The sequence below is a fragment of the Nicotiana tomentosiformis genome, chromosome 8, assembly GCF_000390325.3.
Source record: "Nicotiana tomentosiformis chromosome 8, ASM39032v3, whole genome shotgun sequence".
In the NCBI taxonomy this organism is placed as follows: Eukaryota; Viridiplantae; Streptophyta; class Magnoliopsida; order Solanales; family Solanaceae; genus Nicotiana; species Nicotiana tomentosiformis.
This window is the reverse complement of record NC_090819.1, coordinates 145,234,603-145,258,203: the sequence shown is the minus strand read 5'-3', so window position 1 is coordinate 145,258,203 and position 23,601 is coordinate 145,234,603. Positions and strand designations below refer to the sequence as shown.

At 39.9% G+C, this 23,601-nt stretch overlaps 1 protein-coding gene across 3 annotated transcripts in view; it reads right to left on the bottom strand.

The window, feature by feature from the left end:
• The window catches only part of LOC138896996 (uncharacterized), a 36,007-nt gene extending 13,453 nt beyond the window's left edge, over positions 1-22,554 (bottom strand). Inside the window, exons 1-2 of one of the 3 annotated variants that reach the window (XR_011410709.1) lie at positions 22,022-22,554; positions 12,884-13,242 (exon numbers count right to left, since the gene is read on the bottom strand). The gene's annotated coding sequence lies outside the window, so the exon portion shown is untranslated. Of the gene's footprint in view, positions 1-12,883; positions 13,243-22,021 lie in introns of those variants that run through there. The other 2 variants (XR_011410710.1, XM_070182945.1) reach the window with 2 other exon arrangements.
• Between the last annotated feature and the right edge of the window lie 1,047 nt (positions 22,555-23,601).

Genomic DNA, 23,601 nt, shown 5'->3' with positions numbered 1-23,601 from the left:
ACCCGGATCGCCTAAACGTTTACCAGCCTATCAAAAACGACCTAAGAAATAATAGTCACTGCCTCGCCAATGATCGTTTCATATTTTTTGGCATTTTACAGCCATAAAACTGGAATTCCGCCCGATTTCTAAATTTCCGGGTACTATATATAGCCCACGCCGCGTGCATGGCCCGGGCGCTCGGACCCGAGTCACATAAAATTTTGTCGGCCCATTAAAAATGACCTAAGGAACAATAGTCACCGTCTCACCATGACTGTTACTTGTTTTTGGGCATTTTAGGGCCATAAATTTGGAATTGTGCTTATTTCCTAGATTTTTGTGTGCAATTGCCCACGCTTTCTACATGGGTCCGGGCGTCTAGACCCGGATCGCCTAAACCTTTGTCGGGCCATCAAAAATTACCTATGGATCAATAGTCACAACCTCACCATGACTGTTACTCATATTTTGGCGTTTTAGGGCCCTAAAATTGGAATTCCGCCCAATTCTTATATTTTCGGGGGCTATAGCCCACACCTACTGCATGGGCCCTGGCACCCGGACCCGGATCGCCTAAAGTTTTGTTGACCCATTAAAAATGACCTAAGTAATAATAGTCACCGCTTCGCCAAGACCGTTAATCATTTGTTTGGCCTTTTAGGTCCTAGAATTGCATCGATTCCTAGATTTTTGGGTGCTATAGCCCACACCTCTTGCATGGGCCGGGCGCCCAGACCCGAATTGCTTAAATTTTTCCGGCACATAAAAAACGACCTAAGGAACAATAGATACTGCCTCGCCATACCCTTTATTAGTTTTTTTAGCATTATAGTGTAATAAAACTAGAATTCTTCTTATATTTTCGTATGTTATAGCTCACGCCTTTTGCTTGGGCCCGGACACAGACTGCCTAAAAACTTTTCGGCCCATCAAAAATGACCTAGGGAAATATAGTCACTACCTCGTCATGACCGTTACTCATTTTTGGAATTTTAAGGCAATAAAACTGGAATTCCGCCAGATTTCTATATTTTATTCCGTTCAATTCTCATATTTTCGTATGTTATACCTCGCGCCTTTTGCGTGGTCCCGGGCGCCCGGACACGGACTCCCTAAAAACTTTTCGGCCCATCAAAAATGACCTAGAGGAATATAGTCACTGCCTCGCCATGACCGTTACTCGTTTTTTGGAATTTTAAGGCCATAAAACTGGAATTCCGCCAGATTCCTAGATTTTCTTGTGCTATAGCCCACAACTCCTATGTGATCCTGAGCGCCCGAACCGGGATTGCCTATAATTTTATCGGCCCAACAAAATCGACGTAAGGAACAATAGCCACTGCTTCTCCATGATCGTTACTCATTTTCGACATTTTAGAGCCATAAAATTAGAATTCCACCCAATTTCCATATTTTCGTGTGTTGTAGCCACCTACAAAGACCCGAGCGCCCGGACTTGGATCACCTAAAATTTTGTTGGCCCATCAAAAATTACCTAAGGAACAATAATCACCGCTTCGCCATAAACGTTACTCATTTTTTGGCATTTTAGGGCCATAAATCTAAAATTTCACCCAATTACCATGTTTTCGTGTGCTATAGCTAGGGCTAGCAAGTGGACCGGTCCCGGACCTAAACGGGCCAAGTGGGCCGGTCCAAACGATCCCGGGCCTGTCCCAAATTAAACGAGCCAAAAAGGACCGGGCCTAAACGGGCTTTTTGTATGGTCCCGGGCTAAACGATCCCGGCCCACGGGCTAAACGGGCTAAGTGGGCCCAACATATGTTGTTTTTAAAAAAAAATATTAAATAGATATTAGAGACAAAAGGATGTTAAAAAAAATATCTAAGGCAATGCTTTGTAAATTTTATTATAGAATTGTGACCTAAATTTTAATATTCAATATTTAATATCGAATATATATATATAGTATATCGATATAAGATGTATATATATATATAAGCTATATTCGATAAGCTATATATACATCTTATATATATATATATATATATATATATATATATATATATATATATATATATATATATATATATATAAAAGCTATATTCGATAAGCTATATATACATCTTATATACTATATATAAGATGTATATATAGTATAGTATATATATATTAAATGTATATATAGTATGTATATATATAAGCTATATTCGATAAGGTATATATACATCTTATATACTATATATAAGATGTATATATATATATATATATAAGTTATATTCGATAAGCTATATATACATCTTATATACTATATATATATTATATAGTATAGGGTATTTATAGTTGAAAATAGGGAAAAAGTGTAATTATAAAAAGTTTGGGATAAAAACAAAGTTGGGGGGGGGGGTTTAAATGGATATTTTATAAATAGCCAACGACTATTTTTGACAGCCCAACGGCTATATTTTATTTTATTTTTTAAAATTAAAATTTATTATTATTTAAAAAAATAATAATAATAACTGTTGGGACCGTTTGGCCCGCTAAGGGATCGGGCCGGTCACGGGCCCTGGCGGGCTATACGGTCCCGGGCCTGACGGGCCCAAATCATAGGACCGGGCCACGAGACCAGGCCAAACGGTCCTGGCCCGTTAAGCTCGTTTGGCCCGCGGTGCCGGGCCTGGACCGGCCCACTTGCCACCCTTAGCTATAGCGCACACCTCCTGCATGAGCCAAGGCGCCTGGATCCAAATCGCCTAAAATTTAGCCGGCCCATCAATAACGACCTAAAGAACAATATTCACTCCCTCGTCATAATGGTTACTCATTTTGTGTGTTTTAGGGCCATAAAATTGAAATTCGGTCTGATTTCTAAATATTCATATGCTATAGCCCATAGCTCCTTCATGGGCCCGACGCACAGACCCGGGTCGCCTAAAATTTTCTCGGCCCCTAAAAAACGACCTAAGGAACAATAGTCACCACCTCACCATGACTGTTACTCTTTTTTGGTGTTTTAGGGCCATAAAACTTGAATTTCGCCACATTCCCATATTTTCGTGTGTTATAGCCCGAGCGTCCAGACCCTACTAAAATTATGTCAACCCATAAAAAATGACCTAGAAACAATATTCACCGCCTAGACATGACCATTACTCATTTTGTCGACCCATAAAAAATAACCTATGCAACAATAGCAACCACCTCGCTGTGACCGTTACCCATTTTTACAATTTTAGGATTATAAAACTGGAATTTCTCCTGATTTGTAGATTTTCGTGTGTGATAGACCACGCCACCTACATGGACCCAGATGCCCGGACTCGGATTGCCTAGAATATTGTCGTCCCATCAAAAATGACCTAAGGAATATTAGACATCGCCTCTCCATGACAGTTTCTCATTTTTTGGCATTTTAGGGCATAAAACTAGAATTTCGCCCGATTCCCAGATTTTTTGTGTTATACCCCACGCCTCCTGCATGGGCCCGGACGCCCGGACCTGGATCGCCTAAAAACTTTTCGGCCCATCAAAAAGGACCTGAGGAATAATAGTCTCTGCTTCGCCACGACCGTTACTCATTTTTTGGTGTTTTAGGGCCATAAAACTGAAATTTTGCCCGATTCTCAAATTTTCGTGTGCTATATAGCCCACGTCTCATGCATGGGCCTGAACGCCTGGAGCCGGATCATCTAAAATTTTGTCGACCCATAAAAAATAACCTAAGAAACAATATCTACCGCCTCGCCGTGACCGTTACTCGTTTTTTTGGAGTTTTAAGGCCATAAAAATTAAATTCCTCCCGATTTTTAGATTTTCGTGTGCTATTGCTTACGCCTCATGCATGAGCCCCGACATCTAGACCCGAATCGCCTAAAAGTTTTCCGTCCCATAAAAAAAGAACTAAGGAACAACAGTCAGCGCCATAGAAATTGAATTCCGCCTTATTCCAAATAATTTATGTGCTATAGCCCACGACTCCTGTATGGGGCCGGACTCCCGACCCAAATCGCCTAATATTTTGTCGACCTTTCATAAATGATCTAAGTAACAATAGTCACAATTTTGCCCTGTCTGTTACTCATTGTTTTGCGTTTTAAGGTCATAAAACAATAATTCCTCCAGATTCTCAAATATTCGTGTGTTATAGCCCACGCCTCATATATGGGCCCAGCCGCACGGATGCGGATCGCCTAAATTTTTTTCGGCCCATCAAAAAATTAGCTAAGGAACAATAGTCACAACCTCACCATGACCGTTTCTCATCTTTTGGCGTTTTAGGGCCCTAAAATTGGAATTCCTCCCAATTCTTATATTTTCGGGGGTTATAGCCCACCCCTCCTGCATGGGCCCAAGCACCCGGACCCGGATCGCCTAAAATTTTGTTGACCCATTAAAAATGACCTAAGTAATAATAGTCATCGCTTTGCCAAGACTGTTAATCGTGTTTTGGCCTTTTAGGGCCTAGAATTTCGTCCATTCTTAGATTTTCAGGTGCTATATCCAACGCCTCTTGCATGGGCCGGACAGCAAGACCCGAATTGCTTAAATATTTCCGGCCCATAAAAAACGACCTAAGGAACAATAGACACTACCTCGCCATAGCCTTTATTCGTTTTTTAACATTATAGTGTAATAAAATTAGAATTCCGCTTAATTCTCATAATTTCGTATGTTATAGCTCACGCCTTTTGCGTGGGCCCGGGCGCCCGGACACAAACTGCCTAAAAACGTTTTGGCCCATCAAGAATGACCTAGAGGAATACAGTCACTGCCTCGCCATGACCGTTACTCATTTTTTGGAATTTTAAGGCCATAAAACTGGAATTCCGCCAGATTCTTAGATTTTCTTGTGCTATAGTCCACGCCTCCTATGTGGGTCTGGGCGCCGGAACTGGGATCGCCTATAATTTTATCGGCCCAACAAAATAGACCTAAGGAACAATACCCATTGTTTCTCCATGATCGTTGCTCATTTTTGGCATTTTAGAGCCATAAAATTGGAATTCCACCCAATTCCCATATTTTCGTGTGTTGTAGCCACCTACAAGGACCCGGACGCCCCGGAACCTGATCGTCAAAAATATTGTTGGCCCATCAAAAATGACCTACGGAACAATAGTCACCGCTTCACCATAAAAGTTACTCATTTATTTGGCATTTTAGGGCCATAAATCTAGAATTTCACCTAATTACCATATTTACGTGTGCTATAGCTCACACATCCTAAATGGACCAAGGCGCCTAGACCCGAATCGCTTAAAATTTAGCCGGCCCATCAATAACGACCAAAAGAACAATATTCACTCCCTCGTCATAATGGTTACTCATTTTGTGTATTTTAGGGCTATAAAGTTGAAATTCGGTCCGATTTCTAAATATTCGTATGCTATAGCCCATAGCTCCTTCATGGGCTCGGGCGCCCAGACCCGAATCGCCTAAAATTTTCTCGGCCCCTCAAAAATGACCTTAGGAACAATAGTCACCACCTCACCATGACCGTTACTCATTTTTGGTGTTTTAGGGCCATAAAACTTGAATTTTGCCTCATTCCCATATTTTCGTGTGCTATACCCGGACGTCCGGACCCTTCTAAAATTATGTCAACCCATAAAAAATGACCTAGGAACAATATTCACCGCCTAGCCATGACCGTTACTCATTTTTTGGCATTTTAGGGCCATAAAATTAGATCCTAAAGTTTCGTATGTTATAGCTCACGCCTCCAACAAGGGCCGGGGCGCCCGAACCTGGATCGCCTAATATTTGTTCAGCCCAGTAAAATTGACCTAAGGAACAATAGTCACCGCCTCGCCATAAAACCCGAATTTCTTCAGATTCGCAAATTTTTGTGTGCCATAGCCCATGCCTCCTGTATGGGCTCGGGCACCCGGACCGGGATCGCTTAAAATTTTGCTGGCCCATCAAAATGAACTTGAGGAACAATAGTCTCTGCCTCGCCATGACCGTTACTCATTTTTTGACGTTTTAGGAGCATATAACTAGAATTTTGCCCGATTACCAGATTTTTGTTGCTATAACCCACGCCTCTTGCATGGTCCCGGGCTCCGAGCCCGGATCACCTAAACTTTTGCCGGCTCGTCAAAAAGGACCTAAGGAACAATAGTCTCCACCTCGCCATAATCGTTACTCAGTGTTTAGCGTTTTAGGGACATAAAACTGGAATTCCGCCCGATTCTCAGATTTTCGTGTGCTATAGCCCACGTCTCATGCATGGAACCGAGCGCCCGGACCCGGATCACCTAAAATTTTGTCGACCCATAAAAAATAACCTATGCAATAATAGCCCCCACCTCGCTGTGACCGTTACCCGTTTTTAGAATTTTAGGATTATAAAACTGGAATTTCTCCTGATTCGCAGACTTTCGTGTGTGATAGCTACGCCATAGACCTAGATGCCCGTACCCGGATTGCCTAGAATATTGTCGGCCCATAGAAAATGACCTAAGGAACTTTAGATATCGCCTCTCCATACAATATTTCACGTACATGACATATGTCTATAAGCCTCTAAAAGTAGATAAACACCATAAAGGTCGAGACAGGGCCCCGCCTTACTAATAAATATATGACCAAATCGTACTGACCAAATAAACAACTTCGGATCAAATGGAGCACACCAACACCTTCCGCTAAGCTGATAGCCCACTTGGAGGACTCTCAACCTCTCTATCGGGACCTACGAGCATGAAACGCAGTGTCCCCAGGCAAAAGGGACGTCATTACAAATAATGTACCGAGTATGTAAGGAATGAAAATCAGTAAATAATAGAAATGAGAGAAACATGGAGTAAAAGGCTCAACATGTAAGTCCCATAATATCATCTTAGCTACTGTGGGAAAATCATCAATGTATAATAGTTGATCAGGTGGTGGTGCCTATATAACGCCATAACCTTTTCTCATATCCTATATATATATATATATATATATATATATATATATATATATATATATATATATATATATATATATATATATACGCATATATAACGTCATCTGGTCATGGGTCAATGTACATGTATAAATGCATGAAATGCATAAGAAGTGCATTAATAAGATTTTCTCGGAATATCATAAGATCAATATGCCTTTCGGATAAACTTTATCAACTACGTATTTTTCTGAGACCCATGAACAGAAGATATATTAATAATTCATATGGGGAATCAAGAACGTAGGCATCTCTAATACTTCTATGAATAGAGTCATTTATGAAAGTTGTGCATTTGCTCATTTCGTTTGTATCGTACGGATCATGCCAAAAAGAAAGAAGAGATAACCTTAACATACCTGAGTCGGTTCTCTGGACAATCCCTCTAATACACGACAATTGTGACAAAACACGTGATGGTAAGATCGGAGTAGGAAAATATCCGTATGATATTCTTGAGAAAGATTACATCGTACTCTCTTAAAATTGCAAAATCTCACATTGCTAAGATGCTAAGAAATCTTGTTTGAATTGTTGAAGTAACTCGTGTTACTATTGCAACATTATCTTTGCTGAAGCCTTCTTTGAATTGTAGAGATTCAAAATGAATTCTCCGCTGAAGCCTCGCCCGTTACTTTGCTCAATTCTAATTCACCTCTGTTTGTGAATTAGAGAAGTCTTTACCTTAGTGGTTGGGGGCCCCACTTAGGTGATGACTTAGCCTCTAAATATGAGACCTTATCATATGAATTAAGAGTCATTCGTTTGAGCAAGGTTTGCTTCCACGTTGGGGGCTCTTTAAACTTATCCAAGATTATTATTAATTATCCACTAATCTTTTAATTAACTAGTTAATCTTCCATTAACCAATTACCCACATAATTAAGAATTATCCCAAATTACTTAAAATACTAATCACTTTTAACACACTTAGTACACCTTACTATCATGGTCATGTAATATATTGTATGTCGCTAGTCCATAAATATCGGGTATTATAGCTCGGACCGTATTTTATCCCAAATTGACAACCTTCAACGAAAATCATTTTTTTTATTCGTTTACCCTCTCACCTTCACGAATTTACTTATCCCTTGTTTGAAATAGCATAATACTTATAATCTTAAAATAATCTCATTTCCGAGTTTACGTCGATTAACTTACGACGAAACTTTAACGTACGAAAATGCGAGATGTAACATCTCATTTCCACGCTTTCATCAATTTACTTATGGCGTACTTTTACGTATGAAAACATGGGGTGTAACATCATTCCCCCTTTGGAACATTCGTCCTCTAATGTTGACTAATGCACTTATCATTTTCATAACCTATGTCTTCTGAATACTTTAGTACTCTTCTTTTCATCTAGGCAACTGTCTGTGAATAAATTTAAAGCCCAAGGCATTCCCCCCTTTAGGCCTCTTTCTCACACCATGACTTGCGGTCGGAATTCTTCCAATTTCGTAACTATTGCTATCTTCTATCATGCAGTCTGTACGACTTTTTTCTTGTATGTGCGCCTATGCGACTCTTCCATCCAACTTTTAGCCAATCTCTAGGCCTCACTTTGTGAACATATACAGAATTTTGACAAGCTGTCCCTCTGGGTGCATATGGCTTTACTACATCTAAATAGGTCATACTATACCATAACTCTTACTTCGGTTTATTATTACTTAGGTGTGCTACCAAACTCCAGGTTACTCTCGTTGCTCATCCTATATGCATAAAGCTACGCTTCTTCATTACTGTTCATCTTAAGAATGATGGCCTAATCTCATCTCATACTTTGTAACTTTTATCCATCTATTGTTGATTCACCTTAATGTTGATCAATAATCTACCACTGATAACTTGACCTTTTATGTAATACTGCTGCTATGGCTCACGTCTCATCAGGGAATATCTGAAATGATTAGACTGATCGACCTGGGGCGATACCATGCTTCCATAACCATATTTCATAGCATCCTAATGTGATTCACCTTGCGTGGGTATTTTAATCATGTACAATTCATGAAATCCCCCTTGGTTACGTCGGTATAACCATATTTCATATAATTCATTACTCAATCGAAGGCCCAAACGTCATCCTTCATTTATCACAATTGAACCCTCATTCTACTACCAGGGCAACATTCCATCTCTTTTAAATTCTACTAGTATTAGACTCCTTTGAGTTCATTCAGGCTATACTGAACTTTCTATAACTTAGAGAAACCATTAGCTCTCTTGTTTTCATGGGCTTAATCCCGAGGACTTATCCATTCTCGTCACCTTCTCACTCGTCCTTTGTTATCCTTACTCCTGTCTTCCTAAAACCTGGTCGCTTTACCATAATTTAGCTTGCGACCTGCACATATCTATTTATACTACTCGCAACCTTCCTTCAACTTACTTGCATCACAGATTTCCTTATTTCATCCTGGAACATCAAGCGAGACATCACATCGTCTCTAACTCTTCTTTATTCCCTTAATTAGACTTCTCGATACCTAGAAACCATAGGCTGGAAAACATGCCATTGACGACGCCGCTATCATTCCTGGATACTGAATCCCAATGCTTCTAGCCCTTTATCTGAAGTATAGATTATTCACAACCTTCTACACCTGAGTATCTCATACGTTGTTCACATTTACCTTACTTACCTTAAAATCTCGCATCACATCTTCTATCTCTTTCATGACCTTCCTTCCACATAGGTATGATTCACATCAACAACTTGAAGCTCTATTATAATACTTGCACCTCTGGCGCATACACAATCCGGTGGAACTTCATACTGACTTCTTATGAGGCTGGTATTCTTCTAACTGGCTTTATCGTAGAGCCGTTATAGAATATGGTTATTGTACTATCTCTCTTGTACCTCTGATATTAAGAGTGATTTCGCTATGTTCTCAATCACGATTTCTATAATTTTCTGGGTCCAATAATCAGACTCCTGATTTACTTAGTTGATGTAACTCTTTAGTTTCCTCTTCCTTCTGATCAGCCTTTATGTAGGCTTAAGCTATATTATGATATACGACTCCTGGTATTAGTTATTACTTTAGCCTTTCATGGGCGCTATGGAATATCCATGGTACAATCTTCTAACAATCAATCCTTTGTCTATGATCTGGACTCAATTCTTTCTTTTAACTTATTTCAGAGTCTTCTACGGTTGTATGATTGTCAACATATATGCTGCATAGACAATACTCTGAAATATTAAGTGTGTTCATAACGTAACTAACTTTGGATCGTTGATCAAATAATTTCTTTCGTTCCTTCTCAACTTTCTTTAAATGTAAGCAATTACTTTTCATGGTCTTTCTGCCCCCTTATTGCGTGCATACTAGCTTATCTTAGTTCCCACGCATGTCGGAATTTTCGTGCAACTCATATGATCTCGAGTATTATCTTTGATTTTACTTCCCGTTCACTAGCCACGGTAGGTGCTACTTTCTTATGGAGTTCATACAATGTTGTAGTGAGACTGTTTTTACAAGACCGTTTTCTCTTTAGGTCACTGTGCTTAGGTTGAAACCTTCTTCTTTATTTCCTCAGCTTGTATTTCATTATAGTACTTTGGGAGGATCCTCTGACTCTTATAAAGCTGCGAGCATATTACATCGTATACTTGATGGAATTTTTTATGTTCTTCCTCGCCTATAATTATCCGTAGTTACTTACCTCCACGCCCTTGTGCTTGTAGGGCTGCTTATGAGCTGATATTTTTGACTGTCTTCCCAGTGGCACTCTCTTTTATTTCCGTAACATTCATACGGTACCTTTAACTACCCCAACTCCTATCTAAATATTTCTCAAGGGTCACGAAGTCATATTTGCGAGACTGAATTCCCCATGTTGGGATTTACTATGTTTATCTTGCACGATCTGTTGATTTGTCTGTATCCTCTTGTCTAGCCATAACTAGGCTCTTCCTGAATCAACTACTAACTATTCGTTGGCCCATTCTCATATCAACACTCCGCATAATCTTTCTTCGATTATTTCCTTTGTCTTAACTTATGTCTTGCATTGGTTCCTTATCTATTAATAACATCTCGGGCAGGAACCCTTACTTCCTCTCCTTGACGCCGTGGTTTCATAATGTTCTGGAGTCGTAGCATATCCGTAGGATTTGAATAAGTGCAATCTCGTTCCTTTCTCATTTATCGCATTCTTCCTTTACTATTCCATAGTTACTAGGACCACTTAATCCTGACTTAATGCCACATCACTCCATATTCTCCCCTTTAGGGGAGTACTAAGATTTAGTGTTACGACGATCTACCTATAAATGTTTTACCTCTTTCTTTTTGGTGTCTTTTCACATCATCGATGACCCTTATCCGCCTTGCGGTAATCCTTCTGTACTAAGGATAACAAAATCTCTTACCCACGAGGGTGACACTTAGTGTAACTGGCACACATAGTCCCTTAAGCTTAACTTTGCTCACATTGCTTGCTTTAGGGAAGCGTCTTCCTGAATGACTTTTAAGGGTTATTCTTCTGTCGTCCATTCTTTTATCGCCGGAACGCAATCTGAAATTCTCATGATGCCGACTATTATCAGATCATTCAGTCCCTAATTCATGTTCAGTATATCTTGTTCACTAACCCATACTGATTTCTATTACTCTTGGGTCTAAATTTTCCTTCTGGTAATCACGTTAGAGTCACGAACTAATTTTTTGAAATAAGGATATGACTTTATGGCCTATACTCTTTTATTGTCTCAAGGCATGTCACCTCTCATCTTTTCCTTCCCTTGACTATAGACTCTGTAATACTGTCATTTTGTTTTCTACCATTGTCATCCATGTATCATATCTTACTCATAATGCTTCATTATCTCTCTTCTTATTTCCCTGCTAATATTTCTGGCTATCACTTCATTCTGAAAACTTCAACAAGACATTCTTTTGTTTTTATCTCTCCTTGCTCCATCCACTGGCTCTTCGGGTTGCCTAACATTCTCACTCTACTAGCGACGGGAGCCACACTAAGGTAATATTTATCCCTTCCAGACTTTCAGTACCTATCTTTGTAAAAAATATTTTTTGAACACTCTAGTATTCATATCTAGCTGTACTATTCTAGAGTGCACCATCTAGGTGTCTCACAAGGAGATCTATTAGCATATTTGCAATGTCCTTTGGAAATGTCAACTAATGCAAATAATCCATCCACCATTTTGGGTTACTCTAACCCCAGCCAGATCCTGATATCTCGTCCTTCTCTTAAACCATATCTGTTAGCTCCTATAGGGCATAACTGAGATGGGTGTGACCGACTGTACATACATCTGTTATTGTTGAAGGTAACTCAAAGGGCTTATATTTCTCTACCTAAACTGTAATACTGATAATCTTCATTAACTGGGTAGCTCGTACCCTCTTTCACCTTGCTTCTTTTACTTGTTGAAACTTGTATCTATCTTCTAAATCTCTTATTTCTTTTCACCATATGGGTGGATAGATATTCTTGCCTTAAGGCCCCTTATCAAGAAGCTTTACATGTCTTAGTACATACATGATCTACTGAATACCTTACATTTACTCATCATAAGCATCATGCAAAAATCGAGTTCCTCTAACCCAACTCTTCCACGGTCATAGTCAATCTCTTACCAACTGTCTTTTGGATGTAGGGATCGTTGTATTACAAATAAAATAGAGTTTAAGAGTTTGAATTCTTATAACTGAGCTCTACCACACGATCTAGAGTAAGAAGAGAGAGTGACAGTCCTAAATGCCCTGTAGTCTCCTGTTTATAAGTGTGGTGCACAACACACACATAAACAAGACTCTACTAGACACGGCTTGTACACTCCCTAGGACAGAACTTCTGTGATACCACTTTTGTCACGACCCAAACTGATGGGCCGCGATGGCACCCGATACCTAACGCAACCGAGTACCAATGTAACGTATCTTTCGTATTATACTATCATAGATAAATGAGCCGGAGAGGCTATCGTGAGATAAGTAGAATAAAACATGAGGAAACACTCAACATTGAATGACCCAACATGTAATACAAACTTATACATATGACATACGGGCCTATAAGACCAAAATAATCACTCGTACACTAAACATAGGCAGACAAAGCCATACAATCTTTCACGTACATGACATATATCTATAAGCCTCTAAGAGTAGATAAACACCATAAAGGTCGGGATAGGGCCCCGCCATACTAATCAATATATGACCAAATCGTACTGACAAAATAAGCAACTCCGGAGCAAATGGAGCGCACCAACACCTTCTGCTGGGCTGATAGCCTAGTTAGAGGACTCTCAACTTGTATATCGGGACTTACAGGCATGAAACGCAGCATCCCTAGGCAAAAGGAAGTCAGTACAAATAATGTACCGAGTATGTAAGGAATAAAAATCAGTAAATAATATACATGAGAGAAGCATGAAGTAAAAGACTCAACATGTAAGTCTGAATAACTATGTGAACTATTTCATATATATAATGTCATGCTTATACGTATAAATGTCATACCATACATAGGTATATGCGTTCATAATATCATCAAGCCTCTGAGGGCATCCCATTATATCATCTCAACCACTGTGGGCAAATCATCAACGTATACCAGCTGATCAGGTGGTGTTGCGTATATAACGACATAACCTTTTCCTATATCTCATATACATATAATATACGCGTATATAATGCTATCTGGTCATGGGTTAATATACTTGTATAAATGCATGAAATGCATAAGGAGTGCGTTAATAAGATTTTCTCGGAATGTCATAAGATTAATATGCCTTTCGAATAACTTTATCAACTACGTATTTTTCTGAGACCCATAAACAGAAGATATAATAATAATTCACATGAGGAATCAAGAACGTAGGCATCTCTAATACTTCTATGAATAGAGTTATTTATGAAAGTTGTGCATTTGCTCGTTTCATTTGTATCGTATGGATCATGCCAAAAAGAAAGAAGAGATAACCTTAACATACCTGAGCCGGTTCTATGGACAATACCTCTAACACACAACAATTGCGATAAAACACGTGGCGGCAAGATCGGAGTAGGGAAAAATCCGTATGATATTCTTGAGAAAGATTGCATCGTACTCCCTTAAAATTGTAAAATATCACGTTGCTAAGATGCTAAGAAATCTTGTTTGAATTGTTGAAGTAACTCACGTTACTATTACAACATTATCTTTGTTGAAGCCTTCTTTGAATTGTAGAGATTCAAAATGAATTCTCTGCTGAAGCCTCACCTGTAACTTTGCTTAATTCTAATTCACCTTTCTTTGTGAATCAGAAAATTCTTTGCCTTAGTGGGTGGGCCCCCCACTTAGGTGATGACTTAGCCTCTAAATATGACACCTTATCATATGAATTAAGAGTCATTCATTTGAGCAAGGTTTGCTTCCACGTTGGGGGCTCTTTAAACTTATCCAAGATTATCGTTAATTATCCACTAATCTCTTAATTAACTAGTTAATCTCCCATTAACCAATTACCCATATTATTAAGAATTATCTCAAATTACTTAAAATCATAATCACTTGTAAGACACTTCATACACCTTACCATCATGATCATGTGGTACCTTATATGGCACTAGTCCACAGATACCGGGTATTATAGCTCGAACCGTATTTTATCCTAAATTGACACGTTTACCCTCTCACCTTCACGAATTTACTTATCCCTTGTTTGAAATAGTATAATACTTATAATTTAAAAATAATCTCATTCTCGAGTTTACGTCGATTAACTTACGATGAAACTTTAACGTTCGAAAATGCAGGATGTAACATCTCATTTCCGAGCTTTCATCAATTTACTTATGGCGAACTTTCACGTATGAAAACATGGAGTGTAATAGCCTAAAATTTGTTGACCCATTAAAAACGGCCTAAGGAACAATAGTCACTACCTCCCCTTGATCGTTACTCGTTGTTTTGGCTTTTTAGTGCCATAAAACTAGAATTCCATTCGATTCCTATAATTTTGTGTGCTATAGCCCACGCATCTTGCATGGGCCCGGGCGCCCGGACCCGAATCGCATAATTTTTTTCGGCCCTTAAAAAATGACCTAAGGAACAATAGTCAAAGCCTCTCCATGATCGTTACTCATTTTTAGCCTTAAAGGGCAATAAAATTAAAATTCCGCTCGATTCTTAGTTTTAGGCCCATAAAAATGACCTAAGGAAATATAGTTACTGCCTCGCCATATTACTCATTTTTTGGAATTTTAAGGCCATAAAACTTAAATTCCGCTAAATTGTCAGATTTTCGTGTGTTATAGCCCACGTCTCATGCATGGGCCCGGAATCCCAGACTCAGATCGCATAAATTTTGTCGGTCCCTCAAAAATGACTTATAGAACAATGTCACAACCTCACCAAGACCGTTACTCATGTTTTGGCATTTTAGGGCCATAAAACTGGAATTCCGCCCAATTTCCTAATTTTTGTGGGCTATGGCCCACGCCTCCCGCATGGACCCAGGTGCCCGGACCTAGATTACCTAAAATATTATCGGCCCATAAAAATTACATAAGGAATAATAGTGAACGACTCTCCAAGACCGTTACTCATTTTTTGGTGTTTTAGGGCAATAAAACTATAATTCCGTCTGATTCCTATATTTTTGTGTGCTATAGCTCACGCCTCCTACATGGGCTTGGGCTCCTGGACCCGGAACTCCTAAAATTTTGTCGACCTATCAAAAACAACTTAAGGGACAATAGTAACCACCGCACCATGACCGTTACTCATTTCTTGGCATTTTAGGGCCATAAAACTGGAATGGCGACCGATGGCTAGATTTTCGTGTGCTATAGCCCATGCCTCCTGCATGAGCCCAGGCGCCTGGATCGGAATTGCCTAAAATTTTGCCGGCCCATCAATAACGACCTAAAGTAAAATAGTCACTACCTCGCCATAACCGTTACTCGTGTTTTGGGGTTTCAGGACCATTAAATAAGAATTCCGCCTGATTCCAAAACTTTCGTGTGCTATAGCCTACACCTCCTACATGGGTCTGGGTGGCCTAGACCTGGATCATATAAAATTTTAGCGGCCCATCAAAAAAAACATTAGGAACTATATTCACCACTATTCCTTGACCGTTACTCATTGTTTTGGCATTTTTTGTCCATAAAACTTGAATTCCATCCGATTCCAAAATTTTCATGTATTATAAGCCCGGGCACCCCGACCTAGATTGCCTAAAAATTTTCCGGCCCATCAAAAAAGACCTAAGGGACAATATTCACCCTCTTGCCATGATCGTTACTAATGTTTTGGCATTTTTGGGCCATAAAACTGGAATTTCGCCCGATTTCCAAATTTTCGTTGCTATAGACCATGCCTCCTGCATGGGCCTGGGCGCACGGAACTGGATCACCTAAAATTTTGGTGGTCCATCAACCACAGCCTAAGAAATAATGGTCACCGCTTTGCCATGAATATTACTCTTTGTTTGTCGTTTGAGGACCATAAAACTGGAATTACGCCCGATTCTCATATTTTCGTGTGTTATAGCCCACGCCTCCCCCATGGGCCTAGACGCCCGAACCCGTATCGCCTAAAATTTTGCAGGCCCATCACAAATGACCTAAGGAACAATAGTCAGTGTTTCTCCATGACCGTTATTCGGGTTTTGGCGTTTAAGGTCCATAAAACTAGATTTTCGCCCAATTCCCAATATTTAGTGTGTTATAGCCCATGCCTCCTGTATGGGCCTGGGTGCCCGGACCCGGATCACCTAAAATCTTTCCATCCATTAAAAAACCTGAGGAGCAATAGTATCCGCCTCTCCGTGAGAGTTACTTATTTTTTTGCATTTTAGGGCCAAAAGGATGGAATTCCGCCTGATTCCCATATTTCGTATACAATAGCTCACCCCTCCTACATAGGCCCGGGCTTCTAAACTCGGATTACTTAGATTTTGCTGGCTTATCTATAACGACCTAAGGAACAATAGATACAACCTAGCCATGACCGTTACTCATTTTTTGGCATTTAAAAATCATAAAATCAAAAATTCGCTCGATTCCCAGATTTTCTTGTGCTATAGCCCACACCTCCTAAATGGGCCCGGGCGCCCGGACCTGGATGGCTTAAAATTTTGTCGGCCCATAAATAATGACGTAAGAATAATATTCACCGCCTTGCCATGGTCATTACTCATATTTTGGCATTTTTGGGCCATTAAACTGGAATTTCGTCCGATTTTCAGATTTTTGTGTGCTAAAGCTCATGCTTCTTGTATTGGCCCAGGCGCCCGGATCCGGATCGCCTAAAACTTTGCCGGTCCATCAAGACCTAAAGAACAATATTCACCACCTCACCATGACCGTTATTTGTTCTTTGTGGTTTCATGGTTATAAAACTTGAATTCCACCTGATTCCCACATTTTCATGTGCTATAGCCCACACCTCTTGCATGGGCCCAAGCACCCGGATCCAGATCGCCTATAATTTTTCGGCCAAACAAAAATTACCTAATGAACAATAGTCACCACCTCACCATAACCATTACTCATTTTTTGGTGTTTTAAAATTGGAATTTGCCCAATTCCCAAATTTTTGTGTGTATAGCCCACGCCTCCCGCATGGGCCCAGGCGCTCGGACCCGTATCGCCTAAAATTTTTCCGTCCCATAAAAAATGACCTAAGGAACAATAATCACCGTCTCTCCATGACTGTTACTCATTTTTTGACGTTTCAGGTCTATAAAGCTGGAATTCCGCCTCATTCCCAATATTTCGTGTGCTATAGCCCAAGCCTCTTGCATAGGCCCATGTGTTCGGTCCCGGATCGCCTAAAGTTTAATCAGTCCATCAAAAACAACTTATGAAACAATAGTCACTGCCTCTCCATGATCGTTACTAATATTTTGGCATTTAAGGGCCATAAAACTAGGATTCTACATGATTCCCAAATTTTCATGTGCTATAGTCCACGCCTCCTGCTTGGGCTCGGGCAACCCAGACCCGGATCGCCAAAATATTTGCCTGTGCATCAAAAATAATCTAGGTAATAATAATCACCATCTCGCCATGACTGTTACTCATTTTTTAGCATTTAGGGACATAAAATTGGAATGGCGACCGGTGGACAGATTTTCGTGTGTTATACCCCACGTCTCATGCATGGGCTCGGGCGCTTGGATCCGAATCGCCTAAAATTTTGACAGCCCATCAAAAACGACCTAAGAAGCAATAGTCACTTGGGAAGGGTTTTGTTTTTCATATTTGGCCTTTGTGAGAGATGTTGATACAGACACTCCTACTATTGATTCAGTACCGGTAGTGCGAGATTTTTCGAATATATTTCCTGCAGACCTGCCAGGTATGCCACCCGACAAGGATATTGGTTTCGGCATTGACTTAGTGTCGGGCACACAGCCCATTTCTATTTCTCTGTATCGTATGGCACCAGCTGAATTGAAAGAATTGAAAGAGCAACTTCAGGAACTTCTTGATAAGGGGTTTATTAGGCTTAGTATGTCGCCTTGGGCCGCACCAGTTTTGTTTGTGAAAAGAAAGATGGTATTATGCGGTTATGCATCGACTACAGGCAGTTGAACAAAGTTGCAATCAAGAACTCGCAATGACCGTTACTCATTTTTTGGCATTTTAGGAGCCACCCCTCCTGCATGGGCCCGGGCGCCCGGACCCGGATAGCCTAAAATTTTATAGACCCATTAATAATGACCTAAAGAACAATAGTCATCGCCTCGCCATGACTGTTACTCGTTTTCTATCCTTTAAGGGCCATAAAATTAGAATTCCGCTTGATTCCCAGATTTTCATTTGCTATAACCCACGCCTCTTGCATGGGCACGGGGGCCCGAACTCGGATCACCAAATATTTTCTGGTACATCAAAAATAACCTAAGAAACAATAATCGTTGTCTCGCCATGACCATTACTCATTTTTTTAGCCTTACCGGGCAATAAAACTAGAGTTCCGCTTGATTCTCAAATTTTCGTATGTTATAGTCCACGCCTCCTGCTTGGGCCCGGGCGCTCGGACCCGGATCGCCTAAAATTTTGTTTACCCATTAAAAATGATCAAATGAATAATAGTTTCTGCCTCGCCATGACCGTTACTCATTTTTTGGCCTTTTAGAGCCATAAAAATAGAATTCCACTTGATTCCCAAATTTCGTATGTTATAGCCCACACCTCTTGCATGGGCCCGGGCGACCGAACCCGGATCGCCTAAATTTTTCTGGCCTATCAAATATGACCTATAGAACAATAGTCAATGTATTTCCATAACCGTTACTCGTTTGTTAGCATTATAGGGCAATAAAATTAGAATTCTGCCTTATTCCCAGACTTTAGTGTGCTATAGCCAACGCCTCCTGCATGGGCCTAGGCGCCCACACAAGGATGGCCTAAAAATTTTCCGGTCCATCAAAAATGATCTAAAGAACAATATTCATCGCCTCGCCATGACCGTTACTCGGGTTTTGGCCTTTTAGGGCCATAAAATAATAATTCCCCCCGATTTCCAAATTTTCATGTGCTATAGCCCACATCCCCTTGCATGGGCCCGCACACCAAGTCCCGGATTGTCGGCATATAAAAGAAAATCTAAGGAACAATAGTCACCGCCTCGCCATGAACGTTACTCATTTGTTAGCGTTTTAGGACCATATAACTAGAATTCCGCCCGATTTTCGGATTTTTCTATACTATAGCCCATGCCTCCTGCATGGGCCCGGGCGCCCGAACCCAAAAAACCTAATATTTTGTCGTCCTGCCAAAAATGTCATAAGGAACAATAGTCACCACCTCGCCATGACTGTTACTCATTTTATGGCATTTTAGGGCCATAAAACTAGAATGGTGACCGATGACAAGATTTTCGTATATTATAGCCCGTGCCTCCTGCATGAACCCGGGCATCCATACCCGGATTCCCGTAAATTTTGTCGGCGCATGAGAAATGACCTAAGAAACATTAGTCACCGAATCGCCATGACCGTTACTTATGTTTTGGCATTTTTGAGCCATAAACTAGAATTGCGCCCGATTCCAAGATTTTCGTGTGCTATAGCCCACGCCTCTTGCATGGGCCCGGGCGCCTAGAACCTGTTCGCCTAAAATTTTGTCGGCCCATCAAAAATGACCTAAGAAACAATAGTCATTGTGTCTCCATGATCGTGACTCGTTTTTTGACATTTTAGGGCCATAAAACTGGAATGTCAAACCATAAAAGGCGACCTAAGGAATCATAGTCATTGCCTCGGCATGATCGTTTCTAAATTTTTGGCATTTTAGGGCCATAAAACTGGAATTTCACCCGATTTTTAGATTTTCGCATGCTATAACCCACGCCATATGCATGCATCCGGATGACCGGAGCCGAATCACCTAATGTTTTATCGGACCATCAAAAACGATCTAAGAAACAATAGCCATCGCCTCGCCATGAACATTCCTCGTTTATTTGCTTTTAAGGGCCATAAACATTGAATTTAGCCTGATTCCCAAATTTTTGTTTGTTATAGCCCACGCCATCTGCATGCATCCGGGTGACCGAATACGAATAGCCTAAAATTTTGTCGGTCCATAAAAAATGACCTAAGGAACAATATTCACCGCCTTGCCATGACCGTTATTTGTTTTTTGTGGTTTTAGGGTTATTAAACTTGAATTCCACCCGATTCCCACATTTTCATGTGTTATAGCCCACACCTCCTGCATGGGCCCTGTCTACCGGACCCAGATCGATTAAAATTTTGTCGGCCAATCAAAAATGACCTAACGAACAATAGTTGTCACATCTCTTTTTTTTCGAGGGGGTAGGGGAGTTTTTCCAATTAAAGTGACATTATTCGAAATGATATTATTTATTTAATTCGGAGTCGCCACTTGGAATAATTATTATAGTGTCCCAAGTCACCGATTTATTTTAAAATCCCAAATCGAGAAAATTGACTCTATTTATGGTCCGCGAACACAGAAGACCGGAAAAGAGATTTTGTTAATCCGAGAGAAGGTGTGAGGCACTCCCCGAATTCCGTTGTTTTAGCACGGTCGCTTAACAATTAATACTTGGCCTAATTATCTTATTTATTACATGTGTTTAAACCTATTGTGCATTTTACCTTTGACCGCTTTTAATATTTATGGAACTTATTTAAATAAGCCGCGATGTCGTGCACTTATTATTTTTGGGCACACTGCGAACCGCGTCACGTGAAACGCACCCGCGATTAACAACATGTTTATTATTATTATCTGAAGTTATTGTCAAGTCGCGTGAAACGCGCACTCGAATTGGGGTTTACGGATCATGACTATGCCACGGGAACCGTACCCATAGTCACGATGATTTATTATTAATCGCGCCTAAAACAAGCTACGATGTTCATGAGTGATCATTATCTATTAATTTACAAGAGATAAAATAACTTATTAATTATCCTGGGTCTTAACAAGATCAAATTATTCCACCCGAGTTCATTTTCCAATCAACCTATGGTCGAAACAATTCAGTAACTAAACTTATTGCTGAACTTAAAGCTTCAATTCTTACAAGATCAAACAGAACCTTCGCATTCCAAATAACAAATGGTTTCGATTAATCACATACAAGGAATTTTCAATTGCAGACCCACAAATACAGAGATTCAACCTATTAAACCTATCATGTGAATAATTATTCATTTATAGTGGCTAAACATTTAAACATGAGAAAATTTCCAATTACATTGCCAAAGCAATTTTTCCCAGAATATTTCTTTGACTAGCTTCAAGGCATTCCTGTGGAGTTTACTTTAAATCTAACAATCTAATTTCGAATATTAATAAATTATGAAGCAACTGTTAATATCTAACAAATTGTACCCCAAGCATATTCGATTGGAATCAGCACGTATCATGTGAATTCAACAGGAAACACATTTCAGTCATCAACAACTAGCAAGTTAGATCCAAACACATTTGATTGAGAGCATTGAATATCATACGGATTACTCAAACACTACTGATGAAAGCACACATTAAGCATCAAAAATCATCCATCCATGAAATTAGGCACAAACATCGCGAAAACAACTCAAATTTTCATTCATAATCAACGGAGTATCTTAGGAAAACGATTACATACCTAATTGCAGAAAGACCAGCCGAAACAATGACCAAAATAAAGGTCCAAATTGATGAATGAACTCGGCAACACAGAGGCAGCAGAAACGACTTCAATCCCAGATGAAAATCAGTTTTTAAAACCAAGAAAAATGATTAAGGACTCTTTGAATCACTAGAAACAGCAGTCGTTTTTTGAATTGCTTTGAGTGTCAAACTCAATCTCAAGTTCTACTGTTTTTCTTCCTTCGTTTCAGATCTCTTTTTTCTTTTTAAAGATATTTGAATCCAAGCTTCGAAATTCGACTACGTATTCCGTGTTTTTTCTATAGAAGTGTCCGGTGGTGAGAAATTGGAAAGCGAAAGTGTAGGAGGTAGGAGTGTAAGAGATAGGGGTGGCGGCTAGGGTTCTTAGATCTTTTTGGAGGAGGTCCGTTCTTGAGAAAATGGGGAATAAAGGGGCGGCTAGGATTTTCTGGGAGTGGGGATGTTCTCTATCAGAATAAAAGGAGATATGGTTGTTTTAATGAGGGGGAAGGGGCAACGACGTCGTTCTGGGGTTGAACGGTGTCGTTAGGGAGCTTAGCTAGGCGGGTCGGGTAGATGAAATGGGATAGGGCGGATTTGGAAAAGATTGGGCCTAAGAGTTGGCCGAGCATGTAAAATTACTAATGTATTTTTGGTATTTTAGAGTTTTTACAAATGTAATTAATTATGCAATTAAGATTTAAAAATATAAAGATTAAAATAATTTTGTTATTCTTTTTAGATTTAAAATGCTACTAAAAATGCACCAAACAAAAATACGCACAAAACAAATCAAGTAAAATATAGAAAAAATCCTAAAATTCTATAATATAATTAAAAACTATTTTTTGAGATTTTTAGGAGTAATTTCATATTTTAGGCAAAACTTACGTGCTCACAATAGTCACCACCTCTCCACGGCCATTACTCATTGTTTGGTGTTTTAGGGCCATAAAATTATAATTTCGCCCAATTTGTAAATTTTCGTGTGTTATACCCCACGCCTCACGCATGGGCCCAGGCGCCCGGACCCGTTTCGCTTAAAATTTTACCGGCCCATAAAAAATAACCTAAGGAACAATAGTCACCACTTCTCCATGATTATTACTCATTTTTGGCGTTTGAAGTCCATAAAACTGGAATTTTACTCAATTCCTAAAATTTTGTGTGCTATAGCCCACGTCTCCTGCATGGGCCCAGGTCCCGGTCCCGGATCGCCTAAAATTTTATCAGTCCATAAAATAAACCTAAAAAATAATAGTCACTACCTCGCCATGAACGTTACTCATATTTTGGCATTTTAGGGCCATAAAACTAGAATCCTGCCTTATTTCCAGATTTTCTTGTGCTATATCCCATGCCTCCTACTTGGACTCAGATGCCGGACCCGGATCGCCAAATTTTTTGCATGCGTAGCAAAAACGATCTAGGTAGTAATAATCATCACCTCGCCATGACCGTTACTCATTTTTTAGGATTTAGAGACATAAAACTGGAATGGCGACTAGTGGGCAGATTTTCGTGTGCTATAGCCCACGCTTCCTGCATGGGCCCGGGCGCCTAGATTCATATTGC